Consider the following 13,337-nt stretch of genomic DNA (forward strand, 5'->3'; position numbering starts at 1 on the left):
CCCACACTGGGCGCCAAAAAGGACTGTAGTGGTTTAACCCCAGCCAGCAACTAAACACCACGCAGCCGCTCACTCACTCCCCCCCCACCCAGTGGGATGGGGGAGAAAATCAGGAAAAGAAGTAAAACCCCTGGGTTGAGATAAGTACAGTTTAATAGAACAGAAAAGAAGAAACTAATAATGATAATGATAACACTAATAAAATGACAACAGTAGTAATAAAAGGATTGAAATGTACAAATGATGCGCAGGGCAATTGCTCACCACCCGCCGACCGACACCCAGCCAGTCCCCGAGCAGCGATTCCCTGCCCCCCCTTCCCAGTTCCTAAACTAGATGGGACATCCCATGGTATGGAATACACCGTTCGCCAGTTTGGGTCAGGTGCCCTGGCTGGGCATGAGAAGCTGAAAAATCCTTGACTATAGTCTAAACACTACTGAGCAACAACTGAAAACATCAGTGTTATCAACATTCTTCACATACTGAACTCAAAACATAGCACTGCACCAGCTACTAGGAAGACAGTTAACTCTATCCCAGCTGAAACCAGGACACTTGGGCACTGTGCTGGCCTGAGGTGCCACTGCCACCTTGGGGGAGGTGGGGGAATTGAACAAGTCTCCATCCGCAAGGTGACGTTTGAGAATGTTCACATTACCTATCAAAAGGTTATTAACCTATCAAGGTTATTGTGTTGGGGTTTTTTAACCCTTTTGGCAAAGCGTTGCTCACTCTTAAAACCCTATCGACTGAAGACATCTCCTTTCCAAGCATGGAGATCTCCGTAGACCACTGAGCACTTACAGCTCCAGCTCCGTCCTTGGAAGGGGCTCAAAACCCATCGTGTCTTCAGCAAAAACATCAACTGGCAAAGAGCTGGTGGGCCAAGACCCTCATGCAAAGAAGTAAAAAAAAATAAATACTTTGTCTTAAAGTAAAAATACAAACTGGGGGGGTCTGGGAGGGTAGTGGGAGTGTGGGGAGGGTTCTTGTAGGTACTGGGTGGGTCTTGAGTGGCTCTTGGGGGTCCTGAAGAGCTTTAGGGTGTACTTGGGTGCTCAGGTTACTGGGAGGTTCTGGGGTAGACTTGGGAGCTCTGGGGTGTTCTGGAAGCTTTGGGGAGGGCTTGGGGGTGCATATGGGGGGCACTTGGGAGGGTCCTTGGGGGCTTTGGAGGTTACAGCAGGGGTGGGGGGAACTGGGAGTGTATTCAGGATATTGAGAGGGCCTTGGGGGCTCTGGTGGGTACTGGGAGGCTCTGGGAGGATCTTAGAGGACACTGAGGGGCGCTGGGAGGGTCTGGGGGGCAGCTCTGATGAGGGTGCTAGAGAAAGTTGGAGCATCCTGGGTGGCTCTGTGATATACTAGGGGCTCTGGGAGGGTATTGGGGGGACTTTTTAGGGTAGTGGGGATCTGGGAAGGTACTGGGGGCACTAGAAGTGTCCTGGGAGTTTGGGTGGGTACTGGATGGAGCTGGGTGGGTCCCTCCTCAGACTGTCTTTGTATCTCAGAGGACTCTTTTTGTTCTCTGTGCTAATTAGGATGTTTCTATGCAGTCCCTCACCCTCTAAGAACTCATGTTCTCTGCTCAGATCCTATCTCACACTCCTCATTTCCTCCCCAAGCTTTCTTTTGTCTCTGTAGCAGCTTTGGGACACTTTCAGTTCCCTCACAGCTCATTCTCTGGCTTTCCCTGTGCGCCAGAGGACTCGTGTGCCTTTTATTCTGTCCAGGACCCCCGTTTTGGTCTTTGAGCCCCTCTAGAACTTTTAACCCCAGTCCAAAACAGAGTCAGGACCAACACCAACCCCCAGCTATGGCTCCCACACAAGCGTGGCCAGGACTGAAAGCTTTTTGCAGCAGTCAACTTTCCTTGGCAAACCCCTTCTCAGCTGCCAAACACTGTGGCTCTTCCACTTTCTCTCCCCAAAACCCCAAACCTAACCCTAACCATTCGAAAGGCCACAGCAAAGCCAGGCAAAGATCCCGGGGCTCTCTGGAGGGCAGCAGGGCCCCTTATGGGCCCCAAAAGAGTACTATATTTTTTAATTAAAGGTGCTGCTTGCAGACACCTCTCCTGCAGGTAAACCCCTCTTGCCCCTCAGCGAAGGCCCGGGGCGGGAAGGAGGGGAGGGCGGGGTCGTGCTCTGCGCATGCGCGGAGTTCCTCGGCGGGCGGCGAAGAACTACATTTCCCAGCGGGCCGCGGGAGGGGCCCGGGCCGCCCCAGTGACCACTTCCGGTGGCCGTGCCCTTGACTCGGTGTTCCGCTGAGTGTTGCCGGGCAACGGGGGAGCGACGGGGGGGGGGCAGGGCAGGCCTGCGGCGGGGTCTTGGGGTGATTGTGGGCCGTGGGGGTCCATAGGGAGGGGAGTGTGGTCTGTGGGGTGAGGGAGGGCCCGTGGAAGGGGGGAGAACTGGGGGGGTCTGGGGGGCAGGGGAGGGCTGTGATGGGTCTGAGGTGGGGGGGTCTGGAATAGTGGAGAATTTGGTGGGGGGAGAGGGGAGCCCTGGGAGGGGTCTGTGGGGGTCAGAGAGGTCCCTGGGGCAGGCAGTTCTCTTGGGAATGGGCCTTTTGGGGATGAGGGGGACCAGGCAGGATCTGCTGCTGGAGCTTGGGGAGGTCACTGAGCTGGGGGCAGTGCTGGTGTCCGGGTCCTGGGTCTCCTGCAGGCAGCAGTCAGTGAAGCTGGAGGGGTTCTCTGGTTTGCAGGGAGCCCGCTGGACTGCGTGGGTGTGCAGGAGTAGCCTGGGGTGGAAATGCTGGTGTGAAGCCTGTGGCAGGGGAATATTGAGGGGAAGGAAGGGTCCCCTGGCATAGAGAGCGGGGGCTCCAACACCTCAGTGTATATAGGTCGCCTATATAATGAGAGTGGGGTCTCTTCGTCCTCTCTGTGAGGCAGTTCCAGAGATGCTGGACTTAAGAAAATGGGGACATGGCCTGAAGCAGGGAGTTCTGGGGAGAGAAAGGCCACTGGTGAGAGTTGGTAGTACCTTGGTGGCTGGGAATAAGAGCTAGTGCTTTCTGAGAAGAACAGGGAATTTGGTGGGGAGAAGAACCAGGTCCATTTTGTCAGAGGTGGCACAGGCGGTGGTGGAAAGCTGCCATCCTTTACCATGCCACTTCAGTGATAGGAGAGATACCTGTTGGGGCTTTGAAAAGGGAGACAGCCATCTTCTGTTCTGCCATGCCTGCCAACCTAAGCCATTGCCATGCTGTTACCTGCACACTTTCTAGCAAAAATGTAAGTATCTGAGGGGCAGCTGCAGATCTGTGTTGTGCCAGAGCCCTTTCTCCCACTGGGATATCCCTTACCAATATTGCTGCAAAGTACATAGCTGTTCATTTCTTGCTGCACGTGAAGGCCTGAATTGTCTCATTTAGTTGTCCCAGTCGCATTCTCTTTCCAATAAAGACATCAAATCCATTTTCTTTTTGCTTCTAGATGAGGCTCCCAATTCTTGCTGTTTGCCCTATTCTACATGGCCCACTGTGAGGAAGGGGCCAGGCTCCTGGCCTCCAAATCACTATTAAATGGATATGCTGTGGAGGACTGGACTCTGCAGTACATCATCTACACTGCTGACTCCAGGTGAGGCTTGTCTCATACTTTCTAGGAGCAAACCTTGATGTATGTGTGTCTGCAGGGTTTGAGACTGTTTCTAGGCTCCATGGTGTGCTGTTATCTTTGTTCCCCCTAAGTCTGGGCTTTCCACCAGTGCTTGAAGGTCTGACCCGGCGATTTGCCTGTTCCTTCCCGTTGCATTGTCCCTGCTTTCGCTGTTTCCTGCTTTCACCTCATGGCTGCCCTAGCCGTCTGTCCAGCATGGTGCAGTTCCTCGTGTTTCATCTTGTGACGTTCCCCTCCCTGTGCACACAGACGCTCTTTCTTGGCTTTGTGAGCTTTTCCGACATCCAGTTTCCTGTCTTTTTTGCAGCTTCTCTCAGCTTTGCCTTCCTCTTCCTGCAATCTCCTTGTAATACACCTTGACTCTCCTCCCCATCTTGGTCCCTTTTCATGTTTCAAAAATCAGTTCTTCCAGCTGTTAAATCTGTGACACAGTCCCCCAGTAAGTAGAACACCGAAGTTGAGACTTTCCTCCTATCCCTTTCTTCATTGTGCTTAGTGCTGCCTTAGATATGGAGCTGTCGGATGATTCTTTCCACCCCACCCCCACCCCCCGGCCTGAGGATTTTGGCACTGTCTTTGTGATGTTCGATGTCAATTGGCTCCAGGTTGCTCGGTATCTTCTCATGTTTTGAAATTTCTCCCCTCCCAACGCTCGTTCTTATCCCTAAGTGTCCTGGCGCTCTGCTGTCCTCATTCATTGTCACTGAGATTCCAGTATGCCAGACCTTGGGCAGGGTGTTGTGGGGAAGGAGGAGTGGCTGGATCCACCTTGGATGGGTCTGGATGTCTGTAACTACAGATCCTGGGATCTGTTGACAGGACTGACTTTGCTACCTGGTTCAATTCTCTTCTTTACCCATCTTCTTGCTTTCCTTTGATGAAATGCAACTATTTTCCTTAAGTTTCAGATCTCGGAGTGAGTAATGTCCCACACTGTGGTTCTGTGGCCTCTTGAAGCTGCTTACTTCACCTCTGCCACCATTGCATACCTGGCACAGGAGGGTGGAGAGGTGATTGTGAGTGATTTGATTTGACTTTTTATGCAGTTGTAGCCCACGTTGGACAACAGGTACACTTGACTGTGCTCTTTGAGCTTGTTAAGGGATGATGCATGTCCCTGAACTCTTACACTGCACATGCTCTGTTGCAAGAAGGAAAGGTGGCAAATACTATCCTTCTCCTTCCCTTTTTTAGGTTGGCTTCATGAGTGCTCCTGGGCAGGGAGGAATCCTGGCTCAGTGTGAGTTTGATGGGAGGTTCTCGCCTCACTTTGTAAGCATCTTTCAATTAATAATTGAAATTACACTGCAGCGATCATGCAAACCAGCACAGTGCCTGTTTGTGGTGTGTTGGGTTTGCACTAGAGTCACCTGAAAAACTCCAGTGTGGATTGTAGTTAACCTGTGTCTGTTGTCTGGAAGAAAATATCACAGAAATAGTGGTTTCCATTCCAGCTACCTCTGTGAAGGAGCTGGCACTGTGGCATTTAGTGCCAGAAGCTTTGCGGGTGGAAGGTCTGATGGTTATAACTCAACTGTGTGTGATTTGTTCTGAATTCTGTCTAATAATTTCTCTTAGCTGGACTGGGCAGCTTTTGGCGTGATGACCCTGCCCTCCATCAGGATGGTGCTGCTGTGATACTTGAGCAAGAGAAAGTATGACACCCCTGAGACCAAAAGGAAGTGAGCAAAGCCAAATGCTACCAGCACCCCAGAGCTCAGAAGAGAGCAAACATTAACCCACCCAGAACTGCAGGTGTGTTTGGATCAGCAACAGTCTGCAAAAGCACCGCCTGGGCTGTGCTTCAGCCCTGTCACTTCAACGGTAATGGTGTGTTGCCTTCTCCCTTAAAAAAAAGAAGAAAAAACACTGAAAAGCCTGCAACCAAACCCTGTCGTCTGCGTATTCAGAGCAGAGTCCCCTCACTGTTGCAGATAAGTGCTGGTGAAGCTGTGACACGAACATGTTAACACCCAGCAGAGCTTATTTGTGGGGGTGCAGCTCTGCAGCACTTCTGGCATCTGTGCTGCCTCCCAGACTCCGTTCAGCCAAGTGGACCTCTGCCTGCTGCAGTCTTCTCAAACCCTGTAAATCTTGGGGGGCCCCCCCTCCTCCAGGTGCTGCCCATCTTGCTAAAACACCTGTGGGAAGGAGTTTTACCGAGTGCTGATAACAGACCTCCTTTTGATAGAGGCTTGTTAGAGCTCTTTCTTTGCTAGGTAGGGCATGGGAAGCCCCGTTGTATTTCAGTGAGCAGTTAATTGCTGTGTGTCTGGTTGTTTGGGTTTGGTTTTTTTTTCTCCCTGGTTGCTCTGTTGAGGCTTTGTAATAAAACAAACACCACAAAAGAAGCCTGCTTCTCTTTTACCAGGAGGTCCTGGAGGCACCTGGCTGCCTCCAGAAGCAGCTAAAGGGTGTACAGTCAGGAAAATAAATCCATACGTTACTCCATCAGTAAAATAAATGGAAGAATGAAAGCATAGGGAACATGTGGGGAGCAGAAATTGCTTTACTGGGTTCATTCCTCTGTTCTCCGAAGGGCTGGTACCTCACAGCGGCTTTCCTGACAGCCCCAAGCACTAGTATAAGGTTTCTTCTCACCACTGTAAATAAATCATAGTGCAGCTGCCTGTTGGGCATGAATTTGTGCTTTTTCTCCGGAGGAGGTAGTGGCACAGCGATGACTTGGCTCAGGGGACCCACGCATGGTGAGAGGTGGTTGATTTTTGCTCTGGGATTTGGGCAGGGGCTCTGTGGTGGCTCCTGGCTCTGGCTGGGCTGGGCTCCTCTGGCACCCTATGTCTGGCCGCATGTTGGACCCTGCTCACCAGCATGGTGGTGGCAGCTGAGAATTTCGTGTTGGTGGATAGAAATCCTGGGCCATGCCGGAGCGAACACTGTGCCTTTGTTACCAGAACAATGTTTCCAAGCTGGGATTCCTCACCCCCTCGCCCCAACCTTGGCTGCCACCGGTTGCACCCTTTGTTTCGCCTGGCGAGTGTCGCAACCGGCAGGATTAGGGGGATAGTCACTGTTTGATGCTCAAGAAATGCTCTCTGAAGGGTGCAGGGGCTTTGTGCTAGCAGGTCAGACTCATGCAGCCCACTCAGATGTGCCCAGCAGCAGAGATTTCCTCGCCAGGCTGAGAGGTAAGGCTGTTCCCCCTGCAAAACGGTTCCTGCCTGTTTTGGCGGCAGCCCCGGCTGCGCCCTCAGGATCTGCAGGCAGAAAAGGGTGAAGGTAACTAATGCCTGTTACCAGCAGCGCTCAGGTTTGGGCTTTTCAGGGTGGGCTGGGGAGGTGTTGATGGGAGACTGGTGTAATGAGTTGTCTGTGTTGAATCCCTAATAGTAGTGCTCTTCTTTGAGCTTTGAATTGTGCTAGCGCTGGAAATACTGGCCACGGACTTATGTGATGTTGGTAGAGCTTCAGAGCTGGAGCTGTGAACAAGCCCCACAGTATTAGCCAGGATGAAACCCCTGAGGACACTTGTGCCTGGTCCTCCTGCACCCCAGCACCCTGGTGAAGAGGGGCCAGTTCCAGAAAACCCTTGGGAATATTGACAGCATTTTGCATTTTGGTGTCTCAGGTGCCTCCTTGCCTGCAGAGACTCAGGTGCTTGAAAACCAGGAGCTGAAATGGCTGCTGAGCTTCCGGACAGCCCCAAAAACAGTGCATGAGCTGGGAAGGGGCTTGTTCCCTAATCCTGAGCCCAGGATAGTAATCCAACTAAAATCCTGATGGTTTCAGAAAAAAATTTGTTCTGCAGCCTGGCCACTGCAGTTTCTCTCTCTGTGGGGCAGGGCAGGACACAACCGAGCTGTGCCAGATCTGGACCTGGGTGCTCCAGGTAGGCATCACCTCCTGGCACCACTCTCCCGAAAGCTGCACAAAGGTCCCCGGTGCCACCTGTTTATTTAAAACAAACATGTTCCTCGCAGGCTAAATCTGTAGCCTGAGGAATATCAAGCAGAGAGCCGGTGCCAAGGGGCAGGCTGGCTCCAGGGTGGGGGACCAGGGACACAGCCTAGCCCATGCACGGTGAGAGGACATTTATTTATTTTCCTTTATTTTCTGTTGAACGGGTGCTTCATGTGACAGTGGCGCCAGGACACCTCCAACAAAAGGTGCCAGAGCTTTTCAAAACCTCCAGGCCACTTCTGGCAGATGGGGATTAAACGCACTGGGGTGTTTATTGCTCACAGGTGCTTCGCGCGCAGGAACAGTTTGCTCTGTCTGTGGCTGCTTCATTTCATGGTGGTTTTTCTCAGGAAAAGAAATCCCTCCTGCATCCGGATGTGCTGGGTTTGTCCAAGGTGCGTAATCCTTACGGCATCTCTTGGCGGCTCGCTGCACCCGGAGTCCTGTGCAAAGGGCTAACGTGGAGCTGGTGTGGACGGGGTTCAGCCCCGTGGCAGTGGGGAGCGGATGGGGTTCAGCCCCACGACAGACAGTGCTGTGTGGGCAGCGTGACACTGCGGTGAGCCTGAGTCACCTCCTCTTGCCCTGCCCTTATCGCAGCTTGTGGGCGCCCTGCTCTGCCCCCTGACCGGCTCTCTGCACCCGTATCGGTTGCTTAAATCTTAGCCCTGAGCTGCCAGCAAGTTGCGTGGGGTTGGAAAAGTGTGACTGCGCTGTGCCAAAGCTACCTGGGGGAAAGAAATCCTCACCTTTGGGAGATGGGGAAACTGAGGCACAGAGTAATGCTTCTTGCCCTGTGGTGCCTTGGGCTTTCCCAGCTCGTGCCTGTTGCTACAACCGGTGATGGATTGTCTATAACTCCCACCGGCTGCTGCGGGAAGGACTCCCAGGAGTCAGGAAGGGGCAATTCAGACCCTGAGGGGGACCCTAAGGCTGTTCTTGGACCCTAAAAAGTGACAGAGTGGGAAATAAGAGGGCTGCTCTGTGCTGAGGGCACCCACAGCCCAGCGTGGAGCTGCAGCTGATGGGTAAGGGAGGAGAGAAATGGGGAGCAAGGCTGAATTTGGGGTGCCCCATGACAATGGGGGTATGTGTCCATCTGTCCGCTGGCGAGGACGGTGCCGAGGATCTGTGTTGATGCAGGGCAAAGGGTTAACAGGGAAAAGGATCTGATTTGCCAAGTGGTTCCTGGTTTATTTTGTGTGTGAAAGAGGCAGGGACTAAGGGGGAGGAGGGGGAGGAGGAGGAGAGCACCCAGCTGGGGAGCTGGAGCAGGGCTGGTACCCAGCAGGCATCGGGCATTGCTGCCAGGACAGGGGTCCCATGGGGCCCACCCGCCCCATCACCGACAGGTATGTCCCTTGCAGCCCTGGGGTGACCTGGGGGGTGACCTGACCCACCCAGCAGCCACCGTCCCCCCTCATGGGTGCTGTAGCACCCGTCTCGGCCACTGCCACCCCTTTGTGTCGTCCCCCACTCCGAGCCACTCGCCAGCATCTTCCCTGCCCTGCGCCCTGGGCTATGGCTGCTCCTGTGGGACTGCAGGGACAGGAGGCCTGGGTCCCACCTTCCGTGCTCCCTCCGGGGTGCTGACAGGGTTTGACCCAAAGGTCGCTGTTGTGCCCCTTGAGCCGGTCCCTCATCCCTGTGGTCCTCAGTTTCCCCATCCAGCAGTGGTGGCCGGCACAAGCATCCTCCAGCTGCCTAGAAAACTGGTGGCTGGCAGTTAATGCTCGCCAGTGCTGGGGAATCCAGCTCTGCCTGGAAAGAAATTGGGGTCAACATGCTTATATCCGTGTCCTGCCTGGTGCAGGGATGGGTTCGCCCTCTGCCTGCTCCTGTGGATCCTTGGCAGAGGACAGACCCCTCCATGGCATCAGGTTGGAATGGCTTTTAGGAGGAAGACCTTGCTTCTTGCTTCTTTCCCTGGGAGCCACGACTCCGATCTGGCATTTCCTGCTCCGGCTGGGTCCAAAGTGCTGGCAGAGCCACCTGGAAGTGCAGGCTGGGTACACAGTGGCACCCATTCGCCTCCAGTCTGCCTGATGCCCAGGGTGACTGGGGACACGTCCCCAGGACCCAGTGCTGGCCTGGAACAGGCGGTGGGGCTGGAGGAGCCTGGTGCAGTCCTGACTCCTGTCCATGCACTCCAGTGATGAATGTTGGCCGTTCTCAGCCTGGAGCAGAGGGGCTGGGTGGGGGTATCTCCCCCAGGTCCCTCTTCCCTGGCTGGGCTGAGCCATCGTGCCACGGTCCCCCGAAGCCCATGGAGCTGAGCACAGCCCTCGGGTAACATGATCCCCAGGCTCCTCGCTGCTGCTCTCCAGCTGGTGCTCACCGACATTTTGGGGGGAGTTGAAATACAAACACGGACCTTAAGGCCAGGTTGCTGCCCGGCTTCTAGCGCTGCGGGGAGTTAGTGACTCCTGGCCGGAGGAGCCCACCTCTCACCGATGCATCTGGGCACCCAGCAGGGTAACGCCATGGTGCTCTGCCAGGGAGACCCGTACTGGTGGGAAGCTGCTGCCAGTGTCCCAGTGCCAATGGGCAGTAAATGGGGTTGATTTGACTTGTTGGGGGTGGCGGGGTGCACCCTGGGGCACTGGGGTAGACTGGAGGGGGACAAGCGATGGCAGGGAGTGCTGAGACTGGAGGGTTACCCGCAGGGTCGGGATTTGATTTGGGGGATGCTGCTCCGCTGTGATGCTGCTTCAGGATCCCGTCCATTGTCCTGCCAGCTCCCTGTTCAGGAGATTGGGTTTACACCCTAAGATCCCCAGCTGTTTTCTGGCACTAAACCGGGAAGCTCCTGGGCATCCAGATTGCTTTTCTGGGCACTGACACCTGTACGAGTCTGGGAGCCCATAAATCTCCAGGTTGCCTTGTGTGCTTTCGGGGAGAGCTGTCCTTACTGGTGGCGGAAGTGCCACTGAGCAATGGACACTATCTTTGCTATTTATTTATTCTTCTGTATTTACGGCAAAGCTGCTCACTTGTTCTGGTCCGGTCCTGGGCAGATCGAAGGGCAGATGATGGGCAGACATGGAGGAAAGTGGTTTTTTTTAATCAGCTGACTAGGCCGGGAATGTAAAAACAGGAAAGCGGCTGAGCTCATCCCATTTCCCTCCCTGTCCCAACCGGGGCTGGCTGTGGGGGGGAGAGCTGCCCATGGGGCTCAGGCGCAGCAGGGTGAGTCGGGGCTGGGCATTGCCAGGGGAGGATGTGCCAGCCCTGGGACATGCCTTGGGCACCGGCATGGCCATTGGTGTCAGGATTTTGGGATTATGGGCAGGTGTGGGCAGCATGGACCGTCGCAATGGGCTGGATCACAGAGACCGGGGGGCTCCACTGTGGTTTGCAGCCCTGGCTTCATCTCGCTAACAGCAGCAGGAGAAGGGTTTTTTGCTTAACAGGGGGGTAATGCGGTCCAGACAGGGCTAGCAACACTGTACTGATGCTGCTGCAAGATGGAGGGACCAGGCATGATGGGGAGCCGGGTTTGGTGGGGGGCTAAAAGTTGCACCCCACATTAGCCTTTCTTTAAGAGCTTTTGTAGCTGCTTGGTGCAGGCAGCCTGGGCATCTCGGCACGTCGGGATGCTCAGGGGGTGTCAGGATGCTCGGGGGCTTCCCCAGCCTGGTGTGGCTTTTTGGGGGGGGGCACAGCCAGGCTAAAACGTCGCCAGGTCCCATCCTGAAACCTCCTCAGGTCCCATCCTGCTGCAACGCTGGGACCAGCACATGCAGGGACCAGATGCCATCAGACTAAATCCAGGTCCCTAAGCGACTGCAAAGCAACCTGAACATCCTCCCCCAAGGGATGGCTGCTGCAGGGGAGTTGTATCACCCCAGGAAGGTGGAAATTTGGGGGTTTTGTGCCCTGGCAGACTGGCTGCATCCTTGCGGGATCACCCTGGGGTGCTGGGACCCCATCACTGCTCAGGCCCCCCTGGCCAAGCTGGCGAGGAGCCACTCTCATCCCAGCCAAATTCCTGGGCGCTTAATGAGTAACCGGCAGCGAGGTGCGGGGCTGTGCTCGGCCTCGAGTGGGTGTTTCTGTGTGTTCCTGCCAGCCGCAGCCCCCCCCGGCCGTGTTTGTGCAGGGCTGGGGGCCAGGGGGGCCGGCAACCCTCTCCATCTAGGCGCCGCCGCTGCAGGGTCGGGGGCCCCGCGCAGTGCATGGGGCTCAGCAAGGTCAGTGCCAGGGTGGGGGGGACTCGGCCAGGAAGGGCAGCTCCTCTTTATGGCCATCATAAGCTTTACTGGCTGTTTAAAGCTTCAAAAGTGGCCGTAAAAGCAATCTGGGGGAGCTGGGGGGGGTCTGCAGAGCTCAGCTGAGACCCCCCTAACTCGTTTCATGCCCTGCGCCAAGGCTGGGCTGGCCACCCCCGACGCCTCCGCTCCTCTCTGCTGCAGCATCCGGCCCTGAGCGCAGCATGGATGGTCCCGACATCTTCCTGGGTCCCTGCGAAGGTGCCCTCTGCGGCGTCCCGGGTCAGAAACGTCGCTGCATGTCGGCCCTGGCGCCTGTCACCGCACCCAGGGCCAGCACCGAGGTTGGCTGGGAGGAGGAGGATGAGGATGAAGACCACTTTCGGGGGGTGCCACTGCGGCGATCCTGTGCCCTCCGGACCTCCATCCGCTCCCGGGACCCCTTCCGCCGGCACAGCTGGGAGCCGGGCAAGGAGCTGCGTGGGGTCCCTGGCTACGACCAGCTCAGGTAGCGGTGACCTGCCCTGTGTCCCCATCCCAGCCCCGCAGCCGTCCCCTCTTCTGTGATCTCACACCGCTGCTCCCGAGCCCCCCTGATCCAGGGATCGGGGTCCTCCATGCGGCATCCCTGGGTGCCCCCCAGGGATGAGCATCCCTTGCTCCGACCCAGTGGGGATGCCCCGAAAGCCAGGTGCTAGAGCAAGGCCTACGCCACGGGGATGGGGGTCCCGGTTTGGTGGTCCCCCCCACCCTCAGCTCAGGGTCCCCCCTGTCCCCATCGCAGCGTGAGTCTCAAAGGGCTGAGCCCTGTCGACATCGACTCCAGCACGGAGCAGCTGGACGGGCTGGGGCGGCACCGGCGGGACCCCCGGCGAAACCCCCTCATCCACAGCAACGACGACCTGGAGTCCCTGCTCTCCCAGGACGAGGAAGATGAGGCCGATGTGCAGCGGGCGCAGGTAGGAGCCCCCTCCTCCTCCTCCTCCTCTTCTTCTTGCCACCCCCGGGTGTCCTGTCACCCAGCACCCACCTGCAGCCGGGGGATGGACTCGGGCTGGGCCTGGGTGAGGGCAGGGGAACCCGGGAGAGGGGATCACGATGGGTCCCCAGGAAAGCCCCAGGTGGCTTTGCCATCATCCTGAGACTGGGATGCTCCTGCCCAAGCTGTGTGTGTTATCCTCTGGGAGCAGCTTCATTTTGGGGATCAGTGGTGGGGAGGGGAAAACAGATGGGCCACAAGCCCAGGGACCCTCCAGCACCGGTATGAGCCTGGGTGTGCCATCCTGGGGACCAGCAGCTGCCCTGTGCCATGCGCCGGGCCCTGCTAAAAGCCAGGTAGAGGGTCTCAGCGACAGGAGCCAGTGGCCCTGGTGCCAACCCTGTCACTGCTGGCAGGAGGATGCACGGAGGCTGCCGGCGCGCTGGGCCAGGCAGAACGCCGGCGGCTGTGCCCTCTCCAAATCGGCATCGCTCAGTGTCATCGACAGCTTCCCCGACGCAGATGGTGAGTAGCAGCACCCACGTCCCCCTGGGCAGGACCGGGGTGATGGCCCCCACGTCGCACCCCCCCG

At 56.3% G+C, this 13,337-nt stretch overlaps 1 long non-coding RNA gene across 2 annotated transcripts; it reads left to right on the forward strand.

The window, feature by feature from the left end:
- The first annotated feature begins 2,471 nt into the window (after positions 1 to 2,471).
- LOC142036308 (uncharacterized) lies at positions 2,472 to 6,254 on the forward strand. Of its 2 annotated transcripts, none has more exons than XR_012652135.1 (5): positions 2,472 to 3,247; positions 3,449 to 3,595; positions 4,543 to 4,703; positions 4,829 to 4,906; positions 5,213 to 6,254. It is a non-coding gene; the product is annotated as an uncharacterized LOC142036308 (long non-coding RNA). The 2 variants fall into 2 exon arrangements; XR_012652134.1 differs by having other exon boundaries at positions 4,537 to 4,703; positions 5,213 to 6,253.
- The last annotated feature ends 7,083 nt before the right edge of the window (positions 6,255 to 13,337 follow it).

This window comes from Buteo buteo, chromosome 11 (genome assembly GCF_964188355.1).
Source record: "Buteo buteo chromosome 11, bButBut1.hap1.1, whole genome shotgun sequence".
NCBI classification, from domain to species: Eukaryota; Metazoa; Chordata; class Aves; order Accipitriformes; family Accipitridae; genus Buteo; species Buteo buteo.